Below are 23,733 nucleotides of genomic sequence, written 5' to 3'. Positions count from 1 at the left end.
GAAGATAAAGAGAACATATCTACCTTTGTGAGGTCAAACCATTATGTCTGTTTCACTTTACCCAGCATAATATGTGCTGACCTAGGTCTTATTTAAAACAAGTAATTTCAGTAGCTTAAAGTCCCATGGACAGCATGAAATATCAGAGTCATTCTATGCCAACTAACCAGATCCAGTTTGTAATTAGTCCTAAATAAAGGGGTGGGGGAATGTCATATTAAATTATTTTACCAAATGTTATCAGTACAGTTATCAGTGGCAGCTAGAAATATATGACCTTTAAGAAAGACTCTTTATCTAAGGTCCTTCCAAAACATCTTGCCACATAAAACAATATTGGCATACATTTCTACAGTGCTTTAAGATGAGTAAAGACCTTTAGCCTAAGGTACCCCATTCTACCTTTGGATATATATAATTATTATAAAACTGTTCTCTCATTTTGCTGCTCACCATTATTAAGCCAGTATTTTCTTCTTTGTACCTTCCATTCATTAATCTTAGTTCTGCCCTCTGAGGTCAAGTGAAAAGAATTATTGTTATCTCCATTTTACAGATGGGAAATATTGGGACCTGGGAAGTAAAAATAACTTGACTAAGGTCACATAAGCATGTTATTTAGGTTGTTTATATGTGAATAGATATGGCTAAGATCAACTGAAAGAGACCCATTTATCTGATTTTTTAAATGAAAATGGAAGTAGGCAGTGCAAATAAGCAATATTAGCAAGAGCTATATGATCCAAAACATTACAATGTAAAAACTTACCAAAAATTGGGCACAGAAAAGTATCTATATTATAAAAAAAAAGAGGGTCCTAGAAATACATGGAAAGACAAGAATTGAGTAAAGTTTCAAGTTACTATATACTCCAACTGCTCTCAATAAACATATTTATCATAGCTTTGCATTGCCAAACAGAGTCCCATTGACTGAGACAGTATCAACCTAAAAGAGCTGGCATTAGTGTACACTTAACCGCTCATTGTTTTGTTATAAATTTTAAAAGATATTGAATGATACATCTTTTGATTTAAAAAGAGCACTATGATATACTTTGGACAAAAAAGGAGGAAAAAAGAACTCTATTTAAGCATTTTTATTCATTCCCTAATTCATTTGATAAATAGAACATGTTTCCTGGCTCTTCTAGTCTTTTAGGATTGGCAGCTACACTTGCCGGCCACCCAATGCTAGAAAATAATCAGTATATGATTTTCAATGTACAGTCACTAAAAGCCTTTGAAGAATTCACTAACCCCAAAAGCTCACGTAGTTTCAAGCTCGATGATAGTACTCAGGCTTCTTTCTTGTATGACAGAAGGCCAACAAAGGTTTGAAAACCTTTAGGGAGAAATTGGTGTTCTGAAATCAATTTCCTTTGGTTTGAAATTCAGAGACATAAGCAGGTTGCAATGGAACAGAGCAGGGGAAAATGCCAGATTTCATACAAAGCCCAAACCTTCTAGGAAAGTTTGGGATAGGACACAGAAGATTTCAAGGTTGACTCCAAATTTCTTTTTTTTAGGCTCATTACTCTAGGAGCTAAAAAATAAAAGGGAAACAGACTTAGAACAAGCCAGTTACTAGACTAGACAGAGATGTACTGGAAAAGCATTACATTATAGGGATAAGAAAAAGCTTCTATTCAAAACAGGAAAAGGCTCTTCATGCCTCCTATTCTGGCTAACTGCCAGAGCTCACATCTCAGTGATGCAGGCTGGAGTTTAAATTACCACAGCAGGAGGGATAAAATGAGGAGAGGGGTAGCCCCATGCCTCAGATGTCAAGGCTGACACATCAGGAAAGCAGCTAGGCCTCAGACCTTCCAGGCAGTGGCTGATAGAGGCAGGATCCCTAACTGATTCCCCTCTGCTCTATACAATGATGGGAGCACAGGGGAGATATCAGAACATGGGGGACAAACTTGAGCCAACAATAGTGTTTCCTTGGCAAAAACTCAGTTTTGCTTCAGGCTTACACAAGCTCTTCTCACCTCCTACCAGGAGTTTTCTGAGGCCTGACTTCAGTTCTCTCCTCTCAAAGGCACTTCTATCAGGGATTCTGGCTGGAAATAGTATGAAGAAATAGCATGTTAAAGCCACCAGGCATGGGAAAGAAGAGGTGCAGACACTTAGGGGGCAGCAGATAGGCTAGAAAGAGGCTTCTTATATCAGGGAACAAGGCAGACTGGAACCACCCCTGAGGATAACCTCCCATTTCCACAATCCCGACGGGCCTTCTCTCTCCGTTCAAGGAAGGAGAGAATGACTTCCTCCAAGAGGCGAGTTCTTGTTGATCACTGGAAAGGACAATGTTGACCAGAGTAATAGCAAGCCTTCATTAATAGCACTGGAAGGCAAAATATCTCCTGACGGTGGGAACTCTACCAACCATCATTGCAGAAATATACAACCAGACTAATAATTAAGAGGAAGAAGGCAGCTGGGAGCTGGAGGTAAGTGGGGTGGCTGTACATACAACTTTGGCAATCAATGAGCAGGAGACAACAAATACCAATTCTGCTCCCATGCTTCATGATGGCCAACAAGAACAATACATTGAGGGCCTGGCTCAGGACTACCAGCCATGTCCAGGCTGAGGAAACCCTTCAGGAGCCCAGGGCCTGACCTACGTCCCCCAAAGAGCCCCAAATACTTAAGTACCCCAAAGGTACTTAAGGAGCCGTAAAGGAGTACAGAAACAGGTTCTGCAAAGCCAAAGGCAGACTCTGCCTTTTCTTGAGAATCTTGGATCAGACTGAGGAGAGGCCCAAGATGAGCAAGTAGAGCAAGAGCAGCAGCAGACCCAGGGAGTTCACATGGAAGGGTATGACTGTGGCTGGGAGTACTAGAGGCCTGTGGTATCATAACAAGCTCCAGCATCATTCAGTAGAAGCAGTGCCAGCCCCTGCCTGGCAGAGGGATGAGAATTCAGGCAGATGCAATAAAGGAGGCCTGTGCTGCCAATTTTGAGGTGGCTCATCCCTTGGTAGGTACCAAGGTCCATGCACTGCTTCAGGTGAATGACAAGGCTATGTTGGCACCATAAAGCAATGCAGAGAGAACAAAAGGGATGACCTGACATAAACATGGAATGTCCTACACTGTCACCTGTCCATTAAAGAGAATGCCAATAGTAATAATTTGGTCAATTCTGTCCAAAGCACGGGTAATGAGGGGAGAAAGAGGATATGACCATCTATTCAACATGAGGCCAGTGGTGGGGCATGGACACAATACATAGTTGTGGAAAGAATAGTTTAAGCACCAATCAGGATTGACTTGGGCACCCTTTGCCTGGTATGTCATCATCTTCTATGTTCATCTCCACTCTATCAATCTAGAACTTTAAACAGGTAAATAATGAAAGTGGTAAGAGCCAGGGGAAAGTCTATAGTTCATCTGGTAAAATCAAGTGATGGAGCCAGCTCCTAGCAAGGGGAATTCAGAATGCATTATTAAATTGACAAGCAACTAGAACCAGGCCTGGAAGATGCAGGGATTCCCTTCACCCCCTCTCAAAAAAAGTAAATAAATAGATACATAAACAAACAAATAAATAAATAGATAATAAATAACCTATACCCTAGAAGCATAGATGCTAGAGGAAAGAAGGAAAAAATAAGTATAGGACAAGGAGAAAGCATCTGTAGTCTGGAACAGTTGAGACAATTAATAGCCAGTAGCTGCAGAGGCTGGAGATAAGGAAAGACAGCTAGCCTATATCCTAGAGGACCCTATACAGTCAGACCTGCTGTCTATCCTTGCTGACCCAGATTTCAAGGCTCTTCCTCAGAGGGTTATAGCCTCTCTTGAGTAGGTCTTGGAGGGGAGACTGCTGTGGATGCATTACTTAGATCCGTTATGCAGGGCCCAGAAATAATCTTGGGAGGTCTTTTTGATGTTAGGTACTACACAGGACTGTGCCACATAGATGTCAGTACATGCACCAACTGTGAAACCTATCATTGCAGATGTCTTCAATTTATCTATAACTTAGCCAGTCAGGAATACATGGAGAAAAAGGGATGACAGGAATGGACCTTCCTATTTCAAACCTATCTTGTCTTCCTCCTCTGCTCATCCCTATAGATGTTCTTGAGTATTCTTTAGGAAAACCAGATCTTTCACCTTTGGCTTCAAGTCCTTGTCATCTACCATCTTCCCCACAAACTTCAACTTACTTTTTAAACTAATTTATATCACTGAACTTCAGTTTTCTCATTTGTAAAATGAAGAGATTTAGCTAAATGCCCCTTAAAGGTCTCTTACAGGTTCAAATGCTATAATTTTTCTCTTCCTAAATATATAAGTATGGTGTAATTGAAAGAGCCATGAACTTGCATTCAGAGGGCCTTAATTCTGATCCAAACTCTGTTCTTTACTACCTGTATAATCATTATCAAGTCACTTAATCAATCTGGACTTAAAAAAAAGTCATTGGTTATTTATCTTAAGTCAGAAAAGTCTTGAGGGTGCAGGATTAAGGAAAGAATGTGCTATTTGACTGGCTCTCATTTTGGTGAGGAATTTTACTTGTTCTCCTTGACCCTAGAGGGCTAAATTAGGAATAATTTTTTAAGTTTTTGTGATGTGCATTAAAGCTTGTTATAGGAAGAACATTCATTATCTTTTTGGGGAAAGAGGTCCAAAGCTGGGATTTCATCAGAGAGTACTCCCTTCCCAAATGCATTGCAGATGGACAAAATCTCCTTATAGTTAAGGATGCCGTGAGGTTGCTGAGGGGTCACACAGATAGTATGTTTCAGAGGAAGTGATTAAATGTAGGTCTTCCCATTTTCAAGGCTGCTATAGCATCATCCATCTATCCCAAAGTTTCTTAAACTATGGGTCGTGATCCCATATAGGGTGGCATAACTGAATATGGGGGTTGTAATAAATTTAGCAGTAAACGTTTGATCTATGTAACTATTTTACATACTTGTATACCCAAGGTCACATAAAAATTTCTGGGAAGAAAAGGTGTTGGTTGCTATTAGAAAAAAGTTTAAGCTCTGGTCTATCTTGCCAGACTGTAGGCACTTGACAAAGACTTGATCACTACTCATTGGGGATGGCAAAGAGGGTATTCTTGTTTCTTATACAATTCATAACAGATGGCCTCTGAGGTTCTTTTCAACCCTGATCATTTGAATATGATGAAAAACTACTGCGAATTTTACAAATAAAACCTAACCAGCCATTTTATGGGAAGAGAGTAGAGCGTATCTTGTGTAACTTGACTGATTTTAGAAACCAAATTTATGTAAAATTTCATGAAAAACAAGTTTGTTTTTGATTTTTCAAGAAAAAATGTAAATAACTTTTCACACATGATTTATTAAATGCAGAATATTTGGAGGACATTAAGAGAATGCCTGAAGACTGCAATGATTATTTAAATCCACTGAGAAAGAATTACAACATATTATATGCACAGTAATTGTCCTGTATCTCACATTAATTATGATCCAAATGTTCTGCAGGTTTGGAATTTGATATCTCTACATAAAAGAGTAGCCACCTAAACTACTAATCTGTCTTTGCAAAGTATCTCTTGGAGTTCTCTGAATGGAGCTATCTATAATTTAGCTGATTTTTTTTTTCATTTTGGCAATTGGTAGAAACATGATTAGAATCCTAATCAACATTTAATTAGCACCTACTTTGGACAAGTAGAAAACTGTTTTTTGCAAAGTCACTAAAGACTGATTTGCCAAATCCAATTTTTTTTTCAGTCACTGTCCTCTTTAGCTTTTTTGCAGCATGTGATACTGTTCATGATTTGCACATTCCTGATATTCCCTCCTCTGTTGGCATCCAATACACTGGTCTTTCTTTGTTTCCTACCTATTCAACTGATCCTTCTCAGCCTCCTTTGCTAGTTTATTGTTCAATATTTATTGTGTCTTTGAAGTGTAAGGTTCTATGCTAAATATGCAAAGGCAAAAAATGAAAAGTACACCTTACCTTAGAGAAACTTTTGGGGTGGGGGGGGCTGGGCAATGAGGGTTAAAGTGACTTTTCCAGGGTCACACAGCTAATAAGTGTCAAGTGTCTGAAGCCAGATTTAACTCAGGTCCTTTTGAATCCAGGGCCAGTGCTTTATTCACTGTGCCACCTAGCTGCCCCACCTTATAGAAACATATTCTGCTATGAAGTAGTTGGGGGAAACAAAGGTGGTAAAGAAGGAAGAATCCAGCAAGTACACATCTATACATATAGTACAAATAAACTGAAGGAGAGAACACTAAATTTTTGGAAGCAGTGGAATTTTTCACAAAAGAGGTGAAACATGAGCTTGAAGGAAGATAATATGTCTGAGATGCAAAGATTAGGGCATTCCAGGCATGGGCAATAGCTCACACAAATGAATGAAGAGAAAGATGGTGTTCAGGAAACAGTGAGTAGACAGATTTATCTGAATCAGAGTTTTTGAAGCGTAGTCATAAGAAATAAGGCCAAAAAAGGTAGGTAGAGTGAGGTTGGAAAAGACCAAGTTAAGAAGTTTGGATTCATGAGTAATCACTTAAAGATTTTTGATTAGGTGAGTGGCATTATCAGACCTGTGCTTTAGGAAGGTTTTGCTTTTTGCAGTTTTTAAGAGGATGAATCAGAGAAAGAACAGACTGGAAATAAGGAGACCAAATGTCTAGACCCAGTTACTCCTCAGCTCCAGCACGTTTCCAACTAATCATCAGATATCTATACCTATATGTCCCATAGACACCTCAAATTTAGCATTTACAAAGCTGGAATCACACAGTTCTGTAACCCCAAAATCTGTTTCTCTTACCAACTTTCCAGTTTCTATTGCTCACATCACATTTCTCACTGTTTCTCAGCTAAGAAAATATTGTTTTTGTTGTCTCTTCCTTCTCCTTTACCCTCTTAGTGTTATGGATAAAAGTCTTAGCAATTCTACTTAGGTAATATCTGCTAACCATTCCCTCAACTTTCATTCATACTACCATCATTCTATTTCAGGTTCTTCTCATGTCTCACCTGTTCTAAGTAGTTCCCCTCCCTCATTCTCACCCTTATTTCATCTACTAGTCACACAGGTGCCAAAAGAACATTCTCAATTGCCACATCTAATGTCTAATGTTGTTACTTCTCTGTACAAAAATCAACAGGAGCTCCACAATGCCTCAAGCTCTCCTTAGAGAGTGAAGACCCTTCAGAACATGGCTATAGTATACCCTACTTCATACATTTCACACTGAAACCTAGCTGAAATAATTTACTATTTGTATCTTGCTTTTCCATCTCTTTACATTCACTATTTGCAAGGCATTTCCCATGACCAGAATGCACTTCCTCAATGTCTCTGCTTGTTAAATACTTCTCTTAAAATCCATCTTAGGTGATGGATGTTTTTAAAGGCCTTTGCTAAGCCATTTCTGTTTCAGACGGCTCTCATGCTTCAAGTTTAAATGTGGGATGAAACAAGACAATTACAGACCACCCATCAGTTAATACAAAATGGTTTACTTAACCATAGCTTAGGAAAGGATATTCAGCAGGCATATAACATTTATTCAATTGAATGTAGGTTTTTTGCATCCATGTTTTTCATATTGATATACCAGTCAGGCCTAAAAGAGAGCAGTTTCTCTCTCTTCAATGCTTGGCTTCTATGCTTAGGCCATCAGGAAGCTATATCAGTGCACCAAGCCTTAGACCTCTGTCACAATTAAATCTCAAGGATGGTTTCAATGTATTTTAAGAAAAAAAAAAACTAGCCTAGTCTATGTGGTAGATACAGCTTTTAGCTCACACCTCAGTTGAAAGTGGTTTCTTCCTCTTCAACTTTACTTTAGCAATTTGTCTAAATTTATCCTTTACTGTTATCAATTTCTTCCTAGTATCATATTTATGTACCTCTTTTTGCAGTATTGATAATCTCAATGCAATAATGGCAGTGTTTTTAGGTTTTGGTTTGTTAAATGCCTTGGACCACATGTAGTGTACTGTGTTAACATAAGCAAGGTGTTAAAATACTTGTATCTCTGTTGTGATCATTCAAATCTTAAGGTTCACTTGTGCAACAGTGCTTGGTACATTTTGGAGTACTTAACAGTTTTGTGACTACTTGATGTAGTTACACTGAAATAAAAAGCTTAAACCTTTGATCACCTCCTGGTCTATCCCAGCTGTGGCCTGTCTAAAATACTACCTGTGCATTTGTGTTTTTTTTTAAATAAAATAAAGTATTTTATTTTTTTTCCGTTACATGTAAAGATAGTTCTCATCTTTTGTTTATACAACCTTTACAATTTGAGATTTTTCTCCCTCTCTCCCCTCCCTTCTCCCTCCCCTAGACAGCAGGTAATCTGATATAGGTTTTATATATATATTATTTATATATATTTATATATATATTTATATATATACATATATACATATATACATACATATACACATATATATACATATATACACATAATAACATTAATCCTATTTCTGCATTAGTCATGTTATAAGAGAAAAAAATCAGAGCACTGATGAAAAACCTCAAAATAGAAAAAAACAACAGCACCAAAAACAAAAGAAATAGTATGGTTCATTCAGCATCTATACTCCACAGTTCTTTTTTTTTTTCTTGGATTTGGAGATCCTCTTCCATCATGAATTCCCTGGAACTTTTCTGTACCATCGCACTGGTGAGAAGAATATAGTCCATCACAGTAGATCAACACTGTTCTTCTGGTTCTGCTCATCTCACTCATCATCAGTTCACGCAAGACCCTCCAGGTTTCTCTGAACTCCTCCTGCTCATCATTTCTTACAGCACAATAGTATTCCATTGTATTCATATACCACAACTTGTCCAGCCATTCCCCAATTGATGGGCATCCCCTCAACTTCCAATTCCTTGCCACCACATAAAGAGCAGATATAAATATTTTTGTACATGTGGGTCCCTTTCACCCTTCCATGATTTTTTTGGGAAAAAGACCCAAAAGTGGTATTGCTGGGTCAAAGGGTATGCACAGCTTTATCGCCCTTTGGGCATAATTCCAAATTGCTCTCCAGAATGGTTGGATCAGTTCACAGCTCCACCAACAATGAATTAGTGTTCCAATTTTGCATTTGTTTTTTAGTGAAAATCCTAGATACAGCTATGCCACTAGTTTCCCCAAAATCAGGGTGCCTATATGGCAAAAATAAAGCTAAAACAGTCAATTAAATTCAATATCAAGTGAGTGTGGCAGAATAATCCTTGACTGAATTACAATTATTAAATGATCTAATTGATACATGTCTTGCCCTCCTATTTGCTTCCAAGCACCTTGAGGGCTAGAACTGTGTCATTTTTCATTTCTACAACCTTAGTCCTGAGCATAGTACCTGTCACCTAAGTGATCTTTATTAAATGTTTCCTGAATAGGAAGGCACTGAGCAGAGAATTTCAAAACATAAGAAAACCTATAGTCCCTTGTCACTTGAAAGAAATGTGAAGCTGAAATTAGTTCAATACACAAAACATATTGAAATGATGGGTTCTTATCTTGCTATAAGCAACTAGAAGTTGCTTCTGTTTCAGCATTTTCTTTCTCCTTTCCTTTCTAAGCCGACCTTGCTACCCTTGAGTTCCTCTGTCACAGGAAAATAAAATGAAAACTCTACTGTTACCCAGTGTATCCTGTTCTCAATTATTTATGGGCTAATTGTTTGTTTTATGATTATCCAGGCCCTCTGTTTCCTTGACTTGCCTTTGTTTCCACTGTCTGCCTTTAGATAATTTTGTAATCCTTCTACCTTTCATAGTCCATGGTTTATATTTACACAACACATTATAACTGATTTAATTTTATTCAATTCAATAAGAATTTGAGGACCTACTTACTCTATATCAGGTACTGTGCTAAGCCCTGGGGATACAAAGCATAAAAAATAAATAAAATCAGTGCCTTTCTTCTTGAAGCATTTATTCTACTAGGGAGAAATGAAATAGATAAGTAAATAAATATAAAATAATTGCAAAGGAAATACAAATAATTGGGTAGGCATAGAACACTAACAAAATGCTTTTCTTGAAACAACATTATGAAGTGGAAAGTGTAAACATTGTCATCATATCCATAATACAGAAAAAAAAAACCTTCATTTCACAGAAAATGAAGTCAGCTTTCCAAATTCGTACAGCTATAGCTCTAAGTGACAAAACCAAGATTTCGGTGAAGGTCTTCTGACTCTAAATCTATTCTTCTTTTTGCTAAAGCACATTGACTTTATGACCTGCAAAAAATGTCTAAAGACATTGAGATGAAAGCTTATTGAAATATATTTTCTTCAGTGACCCAAGACACTTGGAGATTAAGGGTTTTTTTTTTAATTCCTTTATTTGTTAGTATTCAATGCATGATACTAATGATGTTAGTATTTTTCTGTAATAACATAGCATTTTATAAATAGATAATTTATTCTTAAACCTTTCTAAGCTACTTTTCCTTAGTTTTGAATAGTTTACTTTTCAAATAGTATTTTTCCAATTACATGTAAAAACATTTTTAGCATTCATTTTTACAAGTTTGAGTTCCAAATTTTTCTCCTTCCCTCTCCTCCCCTCTTCCTAAAATGGTAAGCAATTTGATATGTTGTATATGTGCAACCATGTAAGACATATTTCCATATTAGTCATGTTGTAAAAGAAACAGACCTAAATGAAAGCATACTCACACACACACACACACACACACACACACATACACACAGACATACACATACACAAATAAAGTGAAATAGTATGCTTTTATCTGCATTTAGAGTCTATTAGTTCTTTCTCTGGATGTGGATAGCATTTTTTATCATGAGTCCTTTGTAATTATGTTGGATCACTATATTGCTGAGAGGAGCTAAGTCATCCATAGGTGGTCATCACACAATATTGCTGTTACTGTGTATAATGTTCTTCTGGTTCTGCTCTTTTCACTTTGTATCAATTCATCTAAGTCTTTCCAGGCTTTTCTGAAATCTGTCTGATCATCATTTCTTATAACATAATACATTTATATACCATAACATTCATATACTGCAGCTTGTTCAGCCATTCCTGAATTGATGGGCATCTCCTTGATTTCCAATTCTTTGCCACCACATAAAGAACTGCTATAAAGGTTTTTGTACATATAAACCTGTTACTTTTCCTTTGATCTGATTGGGATACAGAACAAGTACTGTTATTGCTGGGTCAAAGGGTATGCACAGTTTTATAGTCCTTTGGGCATAGTTCCAAATCGATCTCCAGAATGTGGTTGGATCAGTTCACAACTCAACCAATAAGGCATTATTATCCCAATTTTCCTTCATCCTCTCCAATATTTATATTTCCCTTTTCTTTCATATTAACCAATCTGATAAGTATGAGATGGTACATCAGAGTTGTTTTAATTTGCAGTTCTCTAATCAACAGTTTTTATAGCTTTTCTTCATATCTCTGAAAATACTTTTGATTTCTTAATCTGAAAACTACCTGTTCATATCTTTTGACTATTTATCAGTTAGGAAATGGCTTATATTCTTATAAATTTAAGTCATCTCTCTATGTATTTGAGAAATGAGGCCTTTATCAGAGATACTTTCTTTAATGATTGCTTTTCAGCTTTCTGTTTCTCTTCTAATCTCAGTTCTATTGGGATTTTTTTGTGCAAAAAACTTTTAAATTTAATATAATCATAATTATCTATTTTACAGTTTTGAATGTTCTCTATCCTTTGTTTCATCATGAATTATTCCCTTCTCCATAGGGGTAAACTATCCCTTGCCCTCCTAATTTGCTTAAGCTAGCACCCTTTATGTCAAAATCATATACTCATTTTGGCCTTATCTTGGTATACAGTATGAGACACTGGTCTATTCCTAATTTTAGCCATATTATTTTCCAGTTTTCCAAGCAGTTTTTGTCAAATAGTGAGTTTTTATACCAGAAGCTGGGGTCTTTGAGTTTATCAAAAACCAGGCTAATATGGTCATTTACCACTGTGTCTTGTGTATGTAATCTATACCACTCATCCACCACTCTATTTCTTAGCCAATACCTGATAGTTTTGATGTCTGTGTCTTTATAATATAGTCTTAGATCTGGTAAAGCTAGGCCCCCTTCCTTTGATTTTTTTTCTTCATTATTTCCCTTGATATTTTTGGCCTTCTGTTTTTCCAGATGAATTTTGTTATTTTTTCTAGCTCTATAAATAAAATTTTCGTAGTTTCATAGTTTGATTGGTATGGCACTGAATAAATAAACTAGTTTAAGTAGAGTTGTCATTTTTATTTTATTAACTCAGTCTACCCATAAGCAATTGATATTTTTTGAATTGTTTACATCTGGCTTAATTTTTGAGAAAAGTGTTTTGTAATTGTATTCCTATAATTCCTAGATTTGTCTTGGAAGATAGACTCCCAAGTATTTTATGTTGTCTACAGTTATTTTAAGTGGAATTTCTCCTTCTATCTCCTTCTGCTGGACTTTGTTGGTGATACATAGAAATGCTGATGATTTATATGTGGGTTTATTTTACATCATGCAACTTTGCTAAAGTTGTTCATTATTTCAGGTAGTTTTTTTAAAATAGATTCTCTAAGTATGCCATAATATTATCTTCCAACATTGATAATTCTCTTTCCTCATTGCCAATTCTAATTCCTTGGATTTCATTTTTCTCTTATTTCTATAGCTAACACTTCTAGTACAATATTGAATAATAGAGAGAATGATAGGCATCCTTGCTTCAACCCTGATTATATTGGGAAGGCTTCTAGTTTTTCCTCATTACATATAATGCTTGCTAATGGTTTTAGATAGATAACAGTTATCCTTTTAAGGAATGTTCCATTTATTCCAATGCTTGGTAGTGTTTTTATTAGGGATGGATGTTGTATTTTGTCAAAAGCTTTTTGAGCATTTATTGAAATAATCTTATGATATATGTTGGTTTTATTATTGATTTGATCAAATATGTTGATAGTTTGCTTAATATTTAACCACTCCTGAATTCCTGATCTAAAGCCCAAGTGGGTATAATCCTTGTGATTTATTGCTGTAATCTCCTTGATAGTATTATATTAAATTTTTGCATTAATATTCATTAGGGAAAGTGTTGTACAATTATCTTTATGCTTTAGCTCTTCCTCATTTAGGTTTAAGTACCATATTCGTGTCATAAAAGGAATTTGCTAGGACTCCTGCTTTACCTATTTTTTGAATAGTTTATGTAGTATTAGAATTAATTGTTCTCTAATGTTTGGTAAAATCACTTGTGAACTCATCTGGCCCTTTCTATTTTTTGTTAGGAAGTTCATTCATGGCTTGTTCAATTTATTTTTATAAAATGGGGTTATTTAGGTATCCTATTTTCTCTTCTGTTAATACAGGCAATTTATATTTTTGTAAATAGTCATCAATTTTGCTCAGATTGTCAAATTTATTGGCATATAAGTGGACAAAATATTCCCTAATGATTCTTTAATTTCCACTTCATTACTGTTGAATTCACCCTTTCATTTTATATATTGTATATTTGGTTTTCTTCTTTCTTTTTTTTAAATTAAATTAACCAATGGTTTATTTTATTTTAGGCTTTCCCCCATAAAATTAGTTCCTAGTTGTATTTATTGGATCAATAGTTGGTGTTATATTTTTTTTTTACATTTTTTTTATCTCACCTTTAGTTTTCGGGATTTCCAATTTGTTCAGTTGGGGATTTTTTAATTGTTCTTTTTCTAGTTGTTGGGTGGTGTTGTTGTTTTCAGTTGCATGAACAATTCATTGATCTTCTCTTTCTCTATTTTATTGGTGTAAAAATTTAGAGAAATAATTTTTTCCTAAAGTAGTGCTTTAGCTATATCCCATAAATTTTGGTGTGTTGTATCATTGTTGTCATTTTCTTTAATGAAATTATTGTTTCTATGATTTATTCTTTGACCCACCACTCATTCTTTATAATTTGATTAGTTTCCAATTAATTTTTCATCAATCTTTCTACTGTCTTTTATTGTATATAGTTTTATTGCATTGTGACCTGAAAAGGATACATTTAATATTTCTGCCTTTCTACATTTGCTTTTGAGGTTTTTATGCCCTAATACATGGTCAATTTTTGTGTAGGTGACATGTACTGCTGAGAAACAGGTATGTTCTTTTATATCCCAATTCAGTTTTCTTCAGAGGTTTGTCCTTTCTAAGTGATAGTTTACTTTTGATACTAAAGAAAGTGATTTTTTTTTCCTTTAAAATTTGGTTTGTTTTATAGCACAAGAAATATTTTGCTGCTTTCTATAATTAAAGTGTAATGATATTCGTAGTGGAAGAATGTGTCACTGAATGCATTTTGGAGGTGACTAAATTACAAAATTTGACATATTTGATAACCATTAAACCACTTTGTTATTTAAGATTTAAATTTAGAGAATGCTAATGTTTATTATGAAACACAACAAAAAATAATAACTTACACAATAGCAAAATTACATTTAAGAGAGAATGAATCAATGATTCCTTTTCAGTGAAAGGAGAGTTACTAAATGGACATTTTAATTTAAAAGATTCTTTGGAATTGATTTGTTCTATTTTAAAGACAATGTTATGATCAAACATTTTTTCATCATCATCTAGCTCAAAAATTCAAGATTATAACAAAAACAATTATATCAAATTTAAATTATTAAATTTTATTTCTTCTGTTTTTTTAATATTTGTTTAATATTTTGGTTTTTGCCAAATTACAGGTCAAAATAATTTTTAACATTTGTTGTTTAACATTTTTAGCTACAAATTCTGTCTCTTTCCTCCATCTCCCTTCTCCATGAGACTACAAACAATATGGTGATATATTTTCTCTGACATTGCCAACCAATGATATAGTTATGTTCAAGAGAAGTTTATAGCCTCCAGATTTAGAACACCTCATCTAGATAAATATTGAGCCATCTGGATGATGGGGCCAGGGGGGAGAATCTTGGTCATAATTTTTAAAAATTGAGCTGCTTTTGCTACTCAAGGCCAGCCTTCCTTAACTCAGATATATCTAAGGGTTTCTCAAACTATCTCCCATAATGCCCCATCATCAAAAACATGCAAAAGCCTTTGGGTACATCTCCATTTTGTTCCTAAGGTTCAACTTCTATATGAACTTTACCTATCATCATATGATTCTTGCCATACTCACTCTCCAAGATATCTGGATCATTGGAGGCAGCATGCTAACAAACAAAAAGAAAAAGAAAAAAGTGGAAAAAACACAAAAAACCCATGTGAATTATAACTTTATACTATGGGTTTGTAGCAGCCTGTACTTAGCTAGAAGAGATTCATCCTATGTTATCATGAAATGAATAAAGGAAAGATCAAAAGATTGTACTTTCAATCAGTCAATAAAAATTTATTATGAACGCACTAGTATGACTTGGGTATTCTCATCAATATCATGATCCAAAACAATTTGGGAGGACTTTATGATGAGAAATTATATCCACCTCCAGAAAAAGAACTGATAGAGTCTGAATGTAGATTGTATCATACTTTTAAAAATTTATTATTATTATTTTTTGGTTTTTGGTGAGGCAATTGGTTTTAAGTGACTTGCCCAGGGTCACATAGCCAGTAAGTGTCAAGTGTCTGAGGCAATATTTGAACTCAGATTCTCCTGAATCCAGGGCCAGTGCTTTATCCTCTGTGCCACTTAGTTGCCCCTGTATCTTACTTTTTTAAAATTTTACTTTATTATTTTGGTTTTGTTTGTTTGTTTGTTTTGGTCTGTGTTTTCTTTCACAACATGACTAATATGGAGATATTTTGCATGGCTATACTCATATATAATCTAGATCACATTGATTTCAATTTGAGGGGAGAGAGAAGAAAGAGAATGTTTACATGTAACTGAAAAAAATTAAATTAATATAAGAAAAAGGAACCTACTATGTTCCAAGCACTGGTACTGTGTTAAGTACTGATGGTAATACCATCACTCCCCCATAAAGGAAGACAGTACCTACTGTCAAGGAATTTACAGTTGAATGGAAGAAATTGTGTTTAAACAAATATTTATGTATCTGTATGTGTAAATATTTATATGTGTATATATAAATTAGAAATAATCCATTTATAATATAATTAAGTTAACAATAATGGAATAACAAATAATAATAACAGGAGACAGAATTAAAGGATGTCAAGAAAGACTTCCCGTTGAAGGAGAGATTTAGCTGGGACTTTTAGGAAGACTGGGAAGTCAGGAGGCAGAGAAAAGGAGGAAAGGAATTCCAGCAATGGGACAAGCAGTGAAAGAGTTGGGATGTAGAGTTTCTTGTTCAAGGAATAGAAAATAGACTGATGTCATTGAATCAAAGTATGTATAGAGGTGAGTAAGTTGTTGGATATTATTGGAGGTCATGGAGGGTAGGACATGTAATGAAGGGCTTTGAGCACTAAAGAGAAAGTTTTATATTTTAATCACAGATGTGTTAGTGAGCCAATGGGGTACATTAAGTGTTGGGGGTATGTGACATAGACAGACCTGAGCTTTAGGAAGATCACTTAGATATCTGAGTGGAAGATAGCCTGCACTGCAGAAGACCTTTGGGCAGAGAGACTGGTAGGCTATTGAAATAGTCCAAGTGATAAGGACCTACACAAGAGTGGCTGATAATGTCAGAGAAAAGAAGGGGGAATATGGGAGAGGTGTTATGAAGGTAAAATTGACAGGTTTTAACAACAGATTACATGTGAGAGATGAAACAGAGCAAGGAGTTGTGCTTGACAGGTAGATTTTGACCCTGAATAATTAGGATGGCAGTATCCTCAATGGTAATAGGGAAGTTAGGAAGACTGGAGAATTTAAAGGGAAAAATGAGTTCACTTCAAAGAGTGAAATTACTCTGGGTATACTACAGAATAGGGAGATCTTTGATTTGCTATTTTAAATATTTTCTCCGTCCTTAGACTGTGAACTCCTTGGTAGCCAAGAATATGTTTGACTTTATATTTTCATTGATTAACACATAGTAGGTGCTAAATAACTGCTTGTTGACCTAACTTCTTTTACTTCAAAATAACAGTTACTTGTCTTTGGGTATCAATATGGGCCATTTCTTGAGGAATTACCTCTTTCTGTGCTTAAAATATAGTTGAATATCTTTTGACTTATCAACAAAATTTTCCCAAATTATTTTTGCTTCTTCCACTGGTATTAATATTTTTGTTTATTTATTTTACTGAACAGTTTCATCCTTTTCAATCCTACTATAACATTTCATTACAACTATATTCTCTTATTACATCTTAAGTCATATGGGTACCAAGGATTCAACCAAACAGTTCAAGGTGCAACTATACTTTCACATAAAGCTCCAAAAACTAATAACAATTAAAGTGAATTCATTCTTCAGAGAACAATGTGGTATGGTGAAAAGACTACCTAAAGATATAACTTCTATTATTTGCAACCTGTGTGGCTAGGAGAAAATTCCTTCAATTTATAACCAATCTGGTGCTCAGTTTTCTCATCCCTAAAATATAGGAGTTGTACTAGATTGTTTCAATGGTCCCTTTCAGCGCTAAATCCTATAATCCCCCTATTTTTAGGAACAGAAAAGAAACATACCCATTGTTCTAAAGCTAGCACATTATCTAACATGGCCATGGCTTGTCATACTCTCTATCAGCAAGGATAGGAAGCTTCTTAGCATATGCATGATCAAGAGAGATCCCAAATGAATTGAACTAATTGAATTCAACAAAACAATTCAAACAAATGAAATTGAAAGGAGTACACTTAACCTAACATAGAAAATACAGGCACAGTAAACATCTAGATTCCTTATTTTGACATGTTCTTTACTTTCGCCCTGTTCCATTGAGCTGTATTAGAAAATGTGTTGGAAGAACAGAATACATTTGCAGTTTTCACATCAAATGATGATGAAGGGGGTAAGTTTCATCTCCCGTATTTGTTCACATGCCTTGCATACTAAAGTACTCTTTCAATCAGCAAGTCCTTTATTCTTACTGTTACTGTTTTACTTAAGAGATAATGTCAAAGGAATTGAATGTTCTGACTGGATAATGGTCTCCTGCTGCAAGATAAATGCTTAGACATTTATAGAAAATAAATGTTGGAGAGAAGACAAGACATTTATTTTTAAAGTAGAAAACTATTTTCCAGTCGCAACTTTCAGTGCCATTGACATTATTGCTATCTTCCCAAATGATTTATTATTTTTAAAAGTAAATTGAGAGCAACCAGGTAGATCAGCAGCAACTCTAATTTGTCTTTCCCTATATTGATGCACAACATTTAGGTCTGTTCTTCATATCCACAAAATCAGAAAGAAATATACTGCATTTGAGAAAATATTCAAGAGGTAAAGTTTTACCCTATGGAATACAGGATCTTCCTGCTTGCTTAATTGTATAGCTCCTTGATTTCAGAATGTATTTTGGCTTTAATCTTGGTAAACTAAGTAACTAACTGATCCAAGCACATAGTAGGTGCTAAATGTGTGTTGAAGTGGATTAAGTTGTATATATTTGAAAATGTATAAATATAGAGTAATAATGAGGGAAGAGATGAAGGGTGACCTTATCACGGGATTTCATGGTAGGAATAATTTATCTAATCTGAATGATCTTTTGCATTGATACAGAAAATGATACTCTAACTTATTACTTTCAAAAACTTAAAATATATGTGATTTTAACAGTGTGTGTATTTTGTTCAATGATACAACTCACACCTCTTTCATAGTTTCTTCTTTTTTGGGGGGGGCAGGGCAATGAGGGATAAATGACTTGCCCAAGGTCACATAGCTAGTAAGTGTCAAATATCTGAGACCGAATTTGAACTCGGGTCCTCCTAAATTCAGCACTTGTGCTTTATCCACTGCACCACCTAGCTGCCCCCTTCTTTTATAGATTCTTTAAAGTTTCTATGACCCTTCAGGAATAAGTATCACTAGTAAGTGATCTTGTGGTTATAGATCTTTCTATTTAGGATTTAGCCAAACTGGTCCTCAGGTGACAAATAGTTGTTCCATTGCCTTTCTACCTTAGTAGACTGGCAGACTAGAATTTTAAGCATAAAAAAATTATAAAGTCACTTCATTTTCAACTCCTTTTTTGTAGAATTAAATGAACCTTCTCATATTGTATATCTTGGTCATACCTGATTCCATGCATCAATCATGCTAGACCTCCAGGTTAAATATATCACAGATGTATATTGTCATCTTTTCAATTGTACAGAAGAAACTTGGCTCAAAAAAAAAAACCACCTGATATCATAGAAAGGGGATATTATATATAAAGTGCTTTGTAAAGCTTAAAGTGCTATCTAAATATTTGCTGCTATTATTAAAACAAAGATAGGAGTTTTTTGGAGGCTATCATCCAATTGGAATAATGTCATTAATATTATTTGGGGACTTAGGAAAAGGCATCTATTTTACCATAGGTAAATTGGAACAATAAATGAGAGCTATCTCCCTACTATGAGGCTTGGTTGCCCCAAATAGTAGGTATTAAAGATTTGAATTTAACTTGGAAAGAAGTCTCTAATGGACTGCTTCAGGGAATTGTTTTTGGCATTGTATTGGTTAACATTTTGTTAATCGCTTAGATAAAGGCCTGGATGGTATTTTTATATTTGTGGACACAAAGCTGGGAAATGTAGTTAATACACTGAATGACAGAAGCAAGATTCATAAGGATCTGGACAGGCAGGAAAATTGGCAGAATCTAATAAAATGAATGTAATTTGGATAAATGTAGATAGTGGTTGAAAGATTCAAATTCACAAATCTAAGATAAATGAATGGATGAATTAAAATCATATATATATATATATATATATATAAAATCATATATATATATATATATTTTTATTATTTTTATATATATATATATATATATATATATATATATATATATATATATATATATATATATATATATTAAAGCTAGTTCTTGTGATGGGTCAACCACTGCATTAATAGCTATGATACAAATGAAGAACTGAGAATATGTGCCCTTCAGGAGCTTACTGTCTTGTAGGAGAGTTCTGCAATGGAGGCGTGGAGAGGGGTGGCAGGGTAGGATGGAAATGCCCAGTGGTTCTTAGCTTGTAGTAGAGGGATACAGAGAGAGGTCCAGTATATTTTAGGATTCAGTGGCAGGGCAAATGTCAATGCATCTTCTTTGATCACATTCTTATTGACAAAACGACATCTTTTTATGAAATCGAACCATTTGACAGCATCAAGGACTTTAGTGGCAAAAACTTTCTTTTATGAGCAATCAGTAGCATTAACTATTTTTTTTACGTTTTTTTTTTATTTTGAGTTCAAAATTCTATATCTCCCTCCTTGTTCCCCTCCCCTCTCCCTGAGATGGTGAGCAATCACATATAGATTATACATGTGCAGTCATGTAAAACATTTCCATATTAGTCATTTTGTACAAGAAGACTTGATTAAAAAGAAGAATGAAAGAAACAAAAGTGAAATATAGCATGCTTCAGTCTGTATTCAAATAATATCACTTTTTTTTTCCTCTGGAGGCAGATAGTATTGTTTCATCATTAGTCCTTTGGGAATGTCTTAGATCATTGTATTACTGAGAATAGCTAAGTCACTCACAGTTATTTACCATACAATATTGTTGTTACTGTGTATAATGTTCTCCTGGTTCTTCTCACTTCACTCAGTTGCATTAACTATTGAAAAAGCACAGGCTGCAGAACCTCTGGCAGCTTGGTGGTGCAGTGGATAGAATGCCTGACTTGGAGTCAGGAAGATGTGATTTCAGAGCTGGCCTCAGACACTTGCTAGCTGTGTGATACTGGGCAAGTCACTTAACCCTGTCTGCCTCAGTTTCCTCATCTGTGAAATGAGCTGGAGAAGGAAGTGGCAAACCACTCCAGTCTCTTTGCCAATGAAACCCCAAATGGGATCATGAAAAATTGTACATGACTGAAATGACTGAACAACAAAAAAGCAGCACCTAGAGATACATTTACTGGGTTAGGTCCCTAAACAATGATTTCAGAGGAAGGTGAAAGCAATGGCCTGTACTGAATGGTATGTTGTTATTTATGAAGCTCCTGAGTGCTGGGTTATGGGCTGCCTATACTGCAGAGTTGAGAGAATTTGTGCTGGTAGACAGTGATACCTTGGCCCATCTGGAACATCCTACTTATTATTTTTCAATTTGTAGTTGACACAAAGCCCTTTTATAGACTGAATGACAGAGTTGAGATTCATATAGATCTTACCAAGTTGGAAAAACAACCAAAATTTAATGAGATCAATTGAATTGGGACAAATGTAAACAGACATGGGATAAAAGATTCAAATTCACAAGTATGTAATCAATGAATGGATGTCTCTAAAAGGAATAGGTTCTTCCCCATTGACAGTCTACAATGACTTGTCATATGGAATCATAGTAGAGAAGCTTTCCCAAATATAGATTGAACTAGTTTACTGGTTAAGTGCCTTATTGTCCCAAGATTCTATTACATTGAGTCATTTGGGGCACTGGCCAGAGGGGTTCAGAGCAGTGATCTAGAGCTCAGGTTTTGTTTTTTCCTTTTGTTTTTGTTGGTTTGTTTGTTTGTTTATTTGTTTTTAAATAGCTTTTTCTTAACTGAAGCATCAAGATAAATAAAGAGTAATTACATGGTTGATTTTGAAGGTGATACTACAAGTTTTTTAAAGCTATAGCATACCAGATATGTCCCTTTACCTCAACATGGAAAGGAATTTCCTCACACCCTACCCCCAGCTAAGGGCCCATCCAAGTATAAGTTTTTTCTTTTTGTTTGTGGCTGGTTTTGTTTTGGTTTTTTTCCACGTTGAAGTCTTTCTAATTATGTCATATTTATATAATCAATATGAAGGCAGATTTTACACTTAAAATTAATTGAGTGTACCTTTATATATGAATAGATGCCCATAAATTAGATATTTATCTATAAATGTTATAATAAGTATATGTATTCAAATACACATGTATATGTGTGTATGTATATATACATGTATACATATATATAACATATACAAAGACAAAGGATAAATGTTTTGGCTATAATAAATATTTTTACATTTATGTCATCCTCTCAGTGTTAAGACATATGTATCACTAATTTATAAGCACAAGTAATCATATTACATGTTTGTTTAATGATATTCGTGCTTTAACAATTATTATGTTTCCTATGAATTACAGAGTATTCTATTCTACAGTATTCTATATTCTGTGATTAAATTTATTTTTTTTCAAACCCAAATTGATTATACAGAAGTATGTAGTTATTTATATTAATAATTAGTGAATCAGGGCAGCTAGGTGGCACAGTGGATAAAGCACCGGCCCTGGATTCAGGAGTACCTGATTTCAAATCTGGCCTCAGACACTTGACACTTACTAGCTGTGTGACCCTGGGCCAGTCACTTAACCCCCATTGCCCTGCAAAAAAAAAAATAGTGAATCATTATGAATTTGTGACTGTTGGAATTTCATCATCTATGTATACATCTTGTACTGTAGAGTCTTATTAAATGTAAAAATATGTACTATACAAATAATTATCTACATAAATGGTGAAGTTGTATGTACCTTTCTTTACCTTAAGAGATCCTCCACAAAGTTACCCTAACCCCATTTGGAATTTTCTTTCAGTCTTGCCTGACCAATTGGCTATTGGTTAACAATAGCAACAACAAACAAACAAACAGACAACAACAACAACATTTCTCTAGTGCTTACAGTGTGCAAGGATTATGTTAATAGCTTTATAATGATTAGCTTATTTGATCTTTACAAGAGAGGTAGATGTTATTAATATGCCCATTTTACCAATGAAGAGATTGAGGCAAACATGGGTCAACTGAATAGTCCAGGATCACACAACTAGTAAGTATTTGAGGGCAGATTTGAATTCAAGTCTTCCTCACTACATGCCTAGCACTCTATCCATTGCATCCCCTCCCTACAAGCCCCCAATTTCCAATTGGCCATCAGTAGGAATGTAAAAAAAGACTTAATTATTTTTTCCTATAATACTTACCATTTTCCTACTTTACCTCTTTTGTCAAGAGTCCCAAAAATCTTTTCAGTCACTCATATTCACACTATGAAATTTATATAATTATTTATTTTCCCTCTAATTTCCCATATCTAAATAGTTGCCAATTCTTGTATTTTGTACCTCTACAATATATCTCAAGTCTTTCCCCTTCTCATGGGACAAATACCCTAGATCAGATTTACATAACATGTTTTCCTTACTTTTGAAAAAGAATCTGTTAGGGTAGCTAGATGTTGCAGTACATAGAGCGCCGGCCCTGGATTCAGGAGGACCTGAGTTCAAATCTGACCTCAGACACTTGACACTTACTAGCTCTGTGACCCTGGGCAAGTCACTTAACCCCAATTGCCTCACCAAAAATCAATCAATTAATTAATTAAAGATAAAAGAATCTGTTTTATTTATTTATACATATGTATACATATTTTTAGTTTATATGTGTGTGCTATATATGTATATGAGTATGTGTATATATGTGTAATATGTCAGGTCCTCCTGACTCAAGGGCCAGCTCTATCCACTGTGCCAAAAGATATCAACCTACATATCAAGTTATGCTTTTTAATTATAAAGTGCTTCTAAAATGCCTTCTGACTTCATGGGTAATAGAGGTAGATTCCTTGTCCTTGTAACTTTGTCAATG

At 34.8% G+C, this 23,733-nt stretch overlaps 1 protein-coding gene and 1 pseudogene across 1 annotated transcript in view; one reads left to right on the top strand and one right to left on the bottom strand.

Moving 5' to 3' along the window:
- Window positions 1-23,733, top strand: part of PTPRD (protein tyrosine phosphatase receptor type D) — a 2,680,207-nt gene that overhangs the window by 1,459,473 nt on the left and 1,197,001 nt on the right.
- On the bottom strand, window positions 2,388-3,328 carry LOC122753202 (annotated as a pseudogene).

The sequence above is a fragment of the Dromiciops gliroides genome, chromosome 1 (genome assembly GCF_019393635.1).
Source record: "Dromiciops gliroides isolate mDroGli1 chromosome 1, mDroGli1.pri, whole genome shotgun sequence".
NCBI classification, from domain to species: domain Eukaryota; kingdom Metazoa; phylum Chordata; class Mammalia; order Microbiotheria; family Microbiotheriidae; genus Dromiciops; species Dromiciops gliroides.
The sequence above is the reverse complement of the archived record's forward strand: the minus strand, read 5'-3'. Positions and strand labels throughout refer to the sequence as shown.